This window comes from Lygodium microphyllum, chromosome 18 (genome assembly GCF_053477565.2).
Source record: "Lygodium microphyllum isolate KBCC chromosome 18, Lygodium_microphyllum_v1.1.10, whole genome shotgun sequence".
Classification (NCBI taxonomy): domain Eukaryota; kingdom Viridiplantae; phylum Streptophyta; class Polypodiopsida; order Schizaeales; family Lygodiaceae; genus Lygodium; species Lygodium microphyllum.
This window is the reverse complement of record NC_141152.1, coordinates 21,000,823-21,011,125: the sequence shown is the minus strand read 5'-3', so window position 1 is coordinate 21,011,125 and position 10,303 is coordinate 21,000,823.

The window sequence follows — 10,303 nt, the reverse complement described above, 5'->3', positions numbered from 1 at the left end:
CGGTGCGCTTTGATGCTTCAGTTTCCAGCAAACGAGGTCGACGCTCCAGAATTGGGCTAGACGGAGGGTGTGGTTTAGGGGGATGCTGCGGAGACCTGGATGCAATGAGCCTACGGTCGGCTCGGGATACACGTGCTACTCCTCGATCTCGTGGCAGTTCAAGAGAGCGTGGTTGAGGTGGTTGTTGTGGAGGTACTAATGTAGTGTCTCCGTCTCGTCATTCTGCTGAGTTGCGTCACCCTTAGGATTTGTCACACCTGTGGGGACGTCTACTCCAGTCACTCCAGCTTTTGCTCAGCCATTCGTAGGTGGTGTCCCTATGGGTGCTACTCCAAGAGATACTATCCCCATAGGTACACCAGATGTACAGGGGTCTCCTAGATATGCCCAGGAGCGTGGTTGCAGGTAGGAGAGGACACATCTTAGGCATACCCTAGAGGGGTATGGATACCTTGTAGATGATAGGATAGGAGCCATCATCATGAATGATGAGGGGAGGAGGATAATGGCTTGTATAAGAGATTTGTGCCAATACGTTTTTCGGCATAACGTCTTGGATCATTGGAAGAACATACCGGAGGGGAGCAAGGACTACATAGTAGCATCCTTGATGAGGAGTTTCCGGTACTAGCCCAATAGATAGGTTTTCCACTGGCTGAATGATGGACTACATGCCTGCATACATGTCACATAGACGATCGGATGCATGCAAGGCACTTAAGAGTGGGGCCTCAAAGTTGGAGTGGCTAGTCGCGGACGACTAGCACCGACTCAAGGAGGAGGCTACAGATTCTCCAGGATGTTGGAGATAATAGTGCGAGGCGACGAGGGCACAATTAGAGGCAGGAGTGGTCCATCATCTTGGGATGGCGGCCACATGACATATCTGGAGGACTTTGTAAGTTTTTCTTTTGTTTTTCTTGCTTATTTTTTTGCAATATCCCTTGTAGCAACAATCATGTTTCTAACAGTTGTATTTTGTTTTCTTTGCAGCACTTCATTACAAACCACGATCCCACCACCCTAGAGACTCGATATGCAAAGAGACACGCTCTCACTGCATTGATCGACCGATTCTATGGACGCAGCGGCCCTATAAGTCACTCATCTTTCTTGTCTGTAGTTACTAAGTTTAATTAAAATGCATTATTGTATGGTGGACTGATGTGTAGTTGTTTCTTTTTTTGTAGAGTCCGTTCGATACTCCTTTGTGGCGGGACGAGGTTTTGGATGACGAGGATCTATAGCTCACCCTTGGATTCCTAGAGCTCACATACTCTTCTTTTTTGGTCACGTGATTTGTGTTGGAATTTTCTATGTAGTAGTAGTATCTTGCCATGATTGTACCGGTCACTTTCATTATGTGATCATCTATTTATTTCATGTATCAGTGTTATGATTCAAGTACACTTTGCCTTTATTCACACGAGCATTGTACACATTACTGAAACTATTTTGTATTGCCCAAATAAAGCACAAATTTTTTTCCCTGTTACCATCGCTATTAGCATCGCAAATTTACTGCACGTGTTGCTATCAACATCGCAACATGCGTCGCAAAGCATCGTTATCAGCGTCGGTGCTGATAAGGACACTGATATTGACTATTCTATGGTGTCACCAATATCGACGTTTTTTACGACAACAGGGACAAATTTCTTTATAAATATTTTTTTCACTATAAACGTCGATATAAGGCCTGTATCTTGTAGTGCAAATTGGTCAATCACCTTCCATGTGCATATTAACACTTCCAACATTTACGGTGGGAATAGTTCTATTCCAATCTGGTGAGCATAACATGGATTTTCTAATGATATTTGCAAGAAGAAAACTCACACATGCATAAATGAATTATGGTGGGAGTGGTGCTATGCCAATGTGGTGAGCATAACATAGATTTTCAAATGAGATTTGCAAGAAAACAGCTCACACATGCATAAATGAATTACTCAATGCTAGAGTGAGAAGGATTGGCTACGATGTTTATGGTTCAAAAAATTAGACATTACCTTTTAGAAACACCATTTACCTTCTTTGTAGATCATCATACATTGCTTTATATTGTAAACAAACCATGTGCAATAGGGTGTATTGCAAGATGGCTACTACGTTATTAGAGTTTGACTTCTCAATGGTAGTGCATAAGGGTCAAAAATACCACATGTTTGACCACATATCTTGCATAACCACTTGAGAAATAGCTAATTAGGGCATCATGGATTATTTTCTTGATGATCATCTCTTTAAGATCTCTAGCAAAGAAGACATTTATGAAGTAGACCTTACACCCTACTAGGCAGATGATATGATTTAGATCCTAGAAAAAGGAACTTACAGCATGCAATTGAGAAAGCAAGACTAAGGAGAGTCATTTTGAAAGTTTAATCCTATTAGATAATTTTTAGTCAACTCAATTGATTAGGATAGGATGCATCAAAAAGATGATGTGTCTGCAAACATGAGATGCATGATGTACACATAGCTTGAGTGGACTTAAGTGGCTTGAACATCCAAGCCCAGCCATCTGAGGCCTGTGGTTTCCATCCGAGCGGTACAAGAAAAGACATCAAATGGCATAGGATTGACTTTACTGATTCAATGTACAATGTAAACCACACCTAGGGGTCTAACTCAATGCCACAAACATCAATGAAGACTCGGGGCATACCTAGAAAGCTCGAATGCAATGATGCCAACAATTGCTACTACTACTACCTCTAGGTCCGTATCTCTCTGTCTCTCTCTCAATAGCTCTCTCTCAATCTCACAGTGTGCAAATGATCTCTCTCTTCCCTCTTTTCACCTTTCGTGGTCTCTCTTTCTCCCCTTTACTCTATTTTCCTTTCTAAATATCAAAACTCTTTTTCTTTTCTTTCTATGTTCCCCTCTTTCTAGTTATATAGAGACTTATCTTTTTCTTCTTTTTCCTTAATTTCCAAATCTTAGTGTCTCAAATCTAATCAAAATACACTTCTTCTACTCTATCAATGCATAGGAAGCTGTTTGAACCTAAACTAATCTACAAGAGGGATCAAATGGCCTCCTGCTCCCTCACTTCCTACCTAAAACCAAGTGCCATTTTAGAGATGAACTCCTACTTTGTCACTCAATTTAGATCGTGCGAGCAATCAAGCTTGAATCTGTTTGTCATGGCAATAGAACCAAAATTTTGTTGCTCTTGCGAGTAAACCAGCAAGACCCATGGACCACTTATTACTTCAAGCATTTCAATCTGAGAGCTATGGCTACCTCTCACATAGCCATATGCACCCTTCCATACACAAATGTAGTTATCTTATCTTTGAATTTGATCGAGTTTCCTCCTCCCACAAATCCACCGGTAGCTCCATGATCTAAGATGTGCTCTAAAGCAAGCTCCATCTCCAAGCTCCAAGCTACGACCTCCATAGCCATGCACGTGAGAAAGGAGAAGAGAAAAATATGAATATAAAGAGAGGAGAAGAAGAGCTTCTCCACAGTCCTTCACTCTCACAGACACACACACTCTCCATCTCTAACACTTCCTCTCTCCCTCTCTCCTACACAATAAGGAAGCAAGACCAAGAAGCAAGAAGAAAACAAGTTTGGCCATACACAAGAATGAGCTTCTTTATTTAGTTTTTGACTATTATACATGCCATATCTCCTCCTTGGGTGGGCATCCCCTTTTTGGTCCAACTTTTGTCCATTCCCTACTCTCTTTCCTCCTCCTTTCTATTAGCATAGGCCTTAACCTGTAGCTCTCATTCTCTACAACTTGCATGGGAGAGAGGGGAGAGAGCCTGGAGCTCTTTTACAAAATGAATTACAATGTGCCTAGTGCTTTTCTTGCTAACATATTAAGGTGCGTTTATTTTTGTGTGCTTTCTTCTACATTTGAGAATTTTTCTTGCACTTCATGTCTTCTGATTTTTTTGAGTGAGCCTTTGTCCTCCATCTTCCTCTTGCCTTGGGATTGTCTTCCACTTTTGATTTTTTAAATTTCTCCATCTTCGTCTTTCGAGGGTTAACAAGATTGATAGGTACATTTGTTCTAACAATAAGTACAGTAGTAAATAAAGTTTTTAAAACAATAAAGAAAGCCTAAGTAGTAGAGGAAAAATACTATAGATGTTATGTTTCAACACTGGAGATGTTTCATAAAGAGTTACATGAGTCAGACAACAGACTGAAAATCGATTAGTACTTGAGCACGCTATTAAAGAAATATGAATGGACTAATGAAGAGAATAAAAAAATTAAAAGGAAATTAGATGGTTACTTTTTGAAGGATGTGTTTCTCTGGAAGCACCCAAAGAGAGAATAAAGGTTATTCACTGTGGGTCCTATGTGGTAGGGGTAATGAGTTAGAAGTTATGTAGCAATTTCATGATAGTATTCGGGTAGGTTACAAGGGTGTTTGGGCTACACTTGAAAAGATTAAGGAGAGATATTGGTGGAAGAGGATATATAAATATGTTTCACAATTTTTTGAATCATGCAATAGTTGTCGAATGTATTCATTAGTGAAATACAACTATGGTTTACATCCATCCTTTATTTAGGCATTAAAAATGGGTTTTTCATGCGTATAGGACTTTGAAAAATGAGGTATATCATGATTTCTCACAAGGATCTAACTAATCAAGTGGAAGGAAGAGCTTTTAGGACCAAAAGGACATACTATGTGTAAATTTTTACTTGAAGAAGCATTTTGTCACTCTAGCTATGCAAATAAGAAACTATAGATAGAGAGAAGCTTGATGCACATGAGGCTTAAGAGTTCTCTCATCTTGGTAACTAGATTACAGTGACATTAGCATATAATCTAGAGGGTAGTGCAAAAGTGAGAGGGGGCATCCTCCCATCATCAAAACATTAGCACAAGCATGTGGAGGAAAAGGAAAAGAGTGGACATGGTTGTTGCTATATGCATTATGGACTAATCGCATGGCACATAATTCAAAAATAGGAAACATGCCAAATAAATTAATGTATCGGTAAAATTTGATTATGCCGATTGAAGAGGTGGCTACTAATTGGAGTGTTTTGCCATGGGAGGATGGGATGTCTAGGGAAGAGATACTTGCTCTTTGAATTCATTAGTTTGATAGAAGATCAAATGACATAGAAATAGAATTTGAAAGATTGAGGGAAATTAGGCTTTGCAATGAGGAAAGCTTTGACAAAAAGCATAGACTCAAACCAATGGCTATACAAGAGGAAGAATGGGTGCTTGTCTATGATAGTAGACTAGAAAACCAACATAACACTATTAGGAGAGTGTCTAAGAGATGGTTTGCTATGCATGTAGTGAAGCATGTTCATGATGGTAATGCCACTTATTCTCTAATTTACTTGGATGCTATAGAGTTAGGGATACCTATCGTAGGGAGATGAATCAATTTGTTAAAAAGAAGAGAGTTGAATGCTTATAAAGAAGAAGACTTGGAGACAAGTATCGTACAAGATAATAAAGATGATGATGAGGATGATTTTATGGATGACATAGAGGGATTTGAACCTACTTTTGGCATATGCCAAAGGAGTAGTGGGTTTAGAGTGGCTCTAGTACAAGTGTTGTAAGTATGGCACATACAAATTGCAAAGTAGACTATTGTAATTCACAATTGGGAGAGCTTTAGTGATTTAAAATTTGGTGATAATGCAACATATCCACAGTATACATTCACACCTAAAAAGGATCCCTATCAGACTTGATAGCCAACAGAGTAACTACACAAAATATACATTCTTTTAAGGTTGATATTTATAGTACACTATGTTTAGGAAAACATGACACCAAACTCTGTAGAGTTCTTTTGGGGTAGTATCTTATAGAATTTGACTCTCGTATCTTAGAAAAGTTATAGTTTGTAACTAAAACCATAGGTCTCCTTAGAAATCTTGATGATATGAGTTATGGTTGGAAAGTTATGAGTGATTTTATACAAGGTCATCTTGATTGACAAGTAACAAGAAAGAATTGGCTTGAGATTGAGTAGTGTGGCACATATGAGAGGAAGTGGAGGTTTAGAAGGGGTGGATGTCATGTGACTAGAATTCCAAGGGTTGAAACCATAAGAAAATATGCTTCTTAGAGAACTCAATGACATGCATGCACAATATAGCATAAAGAGAATTGTTAAAAATTTAACTACTTCAAGAAATAAATTGTGTGTCTAAGATACAAGTGTTGGGCTTGTCATGAAGATGGCCAAGTACTAAGTCATGTTGAAACTAGAGGTAAGACAAGTTTGCTTGTGACCTAGAGTAGGAGACTTGAGGAGAGACTTATGGTGGCTTTGGAAAGGTTTGATGGGGGCTGATTTGAATGAGGAGAAGAGAGTATTTAGGCATGGAAAAAATAGGTGCAAAATGGTTGATCTAGGGTTTTTTTCTTTGTATGGAAGAAGAGTAAGAGAAGGAAGGATATTTTGGAAGGCTACAAGAGGGATACACCAGGGGACCTTTTGTGGGAAAATAGTGAGTCATATCTCTAATGTATATGAGGATTTTTGTGGGTTGAACAATAATCATCCATTGTTGTAAATAGAATAAAATAGGAGTAGCACTAATTTTGTCCACACTAGTATTGTCCACATTAATTCTAGATCTGTGAGCTTTTATGTTTTTTCTTAGGCAATTTCTGTGCCCTAGGAGAGAGTACTTAGAATAGTATTGGGAATTTCTTTACCTATTTTCTATAGACAATTGAAAGGAGGATTTTGAAGATCTGTGGCCTGCTCTAAATAGGGCTAAAACAAGGTTTACTATTGTAATGCATTTCAACATACTTCTCTTACTTACAAGGCTCAAAATATGAGTCATCCTCCTGTATAGACTAGATAGACATTTTCTATACACAAAGAGGACTCTTCACCTAGATTTTGACATCATAAGCTTGAATATTTATTCTCGAAATCAATAAATAATAGGACTAAATTTAGTGTTTGAAGAAAACATGGGGTTTCGCCTATTTCTTATGTACACTAGCAATTGGAGTCATTCCTCATTGATAGCATTTGACACATGCTAAGTGAACTTTAGGTTATGTCTTGGTTTATGATTCCCATTCTTAGAATTGGATCTTATGTATTGTAGATGCTTTGCGATAAACAAAGTATTATTTGAGCCATTGACTCAAATTGGGCCGAGTACACAAAGTTTGAGCTATTGTCAAAAATACATGCATGTAAGGGTTTCTCTCTAGTGACTAAAGATCTAATTCAAGGATTCCAATCCAATTGATTGGGATGATTCTAGTGACTCAAATAAATTTTCTCTTCTTTTCTCTTAAACTTTTTTATCCTATTCTCTATAACTCCTCCCTCTAGCAATTAAGGTCTTTGACTTAATCTCCCCCAAAATAAAATTATCATGTTACTTTCTCCTTTCTTCTATTATTTTGACTAAGTTTGCATGGATGTACTAGCTACTAATTGAGATGACCCATCTTTTTCTATAAAATTCGAGATTGAAATTATGAAGGAGAATGAGACTATAAGTTACATTGACAAAAAGATTGTGATTGTTTATGAGATCCTTCATGTACGTGAATATAGTTTAAGGGTGGTGAAGTGGATGAAGCTCCTTTCTGGAGTTCATGTTTTGAATGCATTGATACTTGCTTCTCACACTCAAAATTTACCCTCTCTCAATATATAAATCACACACACACACACACACACACACACACACACACACACACACACACACACACACACACACATGCATGCACACACGCACGCATGCATGCACGCATGCGCACGCACACGCACATGCACATGCACACACACACACACACCCACACGCACACGCACACACACACACACACACACACACACACACACACACACCCCACACAAGCATGCATGCACACACACACTTTCTCTATATCTCATACATTCTACACGAAATTGAACCTAGAAGTGGTAAAGAAAGCAAACATTAAGGAAATAAAGCAAGAATTGGATCTCTCCTCTTCCTTCTCTCTTCCCTATTATCTTTTTCCTCTTGCATGCAACTCATATCAACATTTCAAAGCAAGAACAATGTAAAGAAAACTACATTGACATCATTCCTTCTTCTTTCAAGTTCACATGTACGCATACATTTTCTCACTAAAACTATAGCTCTTGTAAGCATGGAGGCTACTTTGCAAAAAGAACAAACCTTACCTTGAGGACATGGCTTCTTTACACGAGAGTTTAAAAGAAAGAGAGTGTATAGGAGATAGCCAACCTATCAAAGAAAAAGCCAATCTAAAATGAAGGGATGCAATATGTTCTTAACTTGATGCCCTATCACACATTTATTTTTCCTTTCTCTTAGAATAGTTTCATCTATGGACTGTGTAGATAAATGAAAATTCTCAATTGACATGTTGGTATGCACATAAAAAATGCACCGCTACTATCATCCTCAAAACATTGGTATAACTATCCTTAAAATAATCAATGTTCGTATTATTATTTCTATTTTAGATTTACCAATGTGTATATTGGATATTATACCAACATTCACAACAACGATTATATCAATGACAACATTTTTTCAAAAATAGTATAAAAACTTAGCATCAAAATATCCATTAGCATCCAAAATATTTTACTATTTATCTTATTTATTAATTTTTAAATATCTTTCTATGTAAGAAAGATGGTTAGGTCTAGGGTAGCTACAAATGAAGCTTCAATCAAAGCCCCATATTAGGTTTACTACAATGAAGTGTTTAGTATCTTAAATATAGAAGCATACTACTTCTCATCCTACAAGGAAATCACCCCTTTTCAACCTAACCCATTATCCTCAAGCTAGCCTCTAAAAGGTCCTCCTTAACATCCCTATAGAAAACTATCATATCCTCAATCCCTCTCTAGATAAATGAGGGCTTGTCAAGGAAGGAAATAAAACCAAAAGTTTACAATTAACCTTTGCTCCTTTTCTATTATATATATATATATATATATATAATGTGTGTGTGTGTGTGTGTGTGTGTGTGAACTCAGTATCTTGATTGCAACAACTATTCTAATTATTTTTCATCATTGAGAATATCAATAAATTGAATGTGATATTAATGAGAGAACCAAACACCCCTAACTCCATAAAGAGGATGCTCTCATATTTATTTTTGTGATCTCCTAATTTATTGAGTTTTATGTTTGCTTACCTTTTCTAGTCCTCAATACTTCTCTTTCTATGTTTTTTCTCTTTTACACCCCAACCTTATCCTAATCTAGATGCACACATTTTCAAGCATGTAAGTCATGGTGAATTACAACCAAAGCCTAGGGCCCTAACTTATTGGTGGCTCCTAGCTAGCATCTAGTTCCCATAGAGTGGCCTCTTGCTTTTGTTAGTGGTTTTAGCATCCCAAGTTTGAAAAAGAGCTCCTTGGTGAAGAGATCTATGGCTAACCTTAGGGTGCGTCTAGTGTGCAACCAAATCTTGACTTATGTTGGTACAATCTTAAATTAGGATACATAATAATGTAAGTAATATTTTCTAATGGACCACAATAATAAGCAAGAGCAAGTTGGTGTAGACATTAGTGTCAAACGATCTTGAATCACGTATGCAAATAGTCCCACATGTGGTGCATCTAGAGATATTGATTGAACACAACACAAAAAATGAAGAGGATATGAGTATATTTGAGGATCAGGATTATTTGACAAGGATTGTGAGTTGTGAATAGTGTCCCTGCAATTTTTTTGTGTGAACTTCCTCCATATGCTAGGGTTTGTGGGTTGAGGGATGATGTGTTGGGATTGAACATTGCTTTTGGTAAGAAGGGATTTTTCCCTTTGTAAGTATCTATGCACATTAGGAGACACTAGTGAGAAATTAAATTATGGATTGATGGGTTTCAATTTGGATAGAAGTAAATAGGGATTTCGAATAAGATTTTTTGAAGCATCCACTTTTGGATTTCCTATATGCTCACATGTTGTACCTATGGGAGGGGAATTATCACACCATCACATGAGGGACACCATCTTTGATATATGAGAAGTACATCTACATGTTTTCTACAATAACTTAGCCTAAAAATGTTAGTGAAATTTTCCCTCCTTTCTTGCTTCCAAGGTGAGCTTGTAAGTTATTTATTCAAGCTATAAAACATATCTCTATTTTTAATTGAGTTAAACTTTCTCTTATTAACAAAATCATGTTTTGATTTTCTTAATACAAATGCATTTATCACTACTTCATTGAGGAACAAGCTCATGTCTAGAGAGTATGATGTGGAATTGACCAACTTTCTACACATTAGATATCATCATGTTGATTATAAGTATCTTCTCTCCTAGAA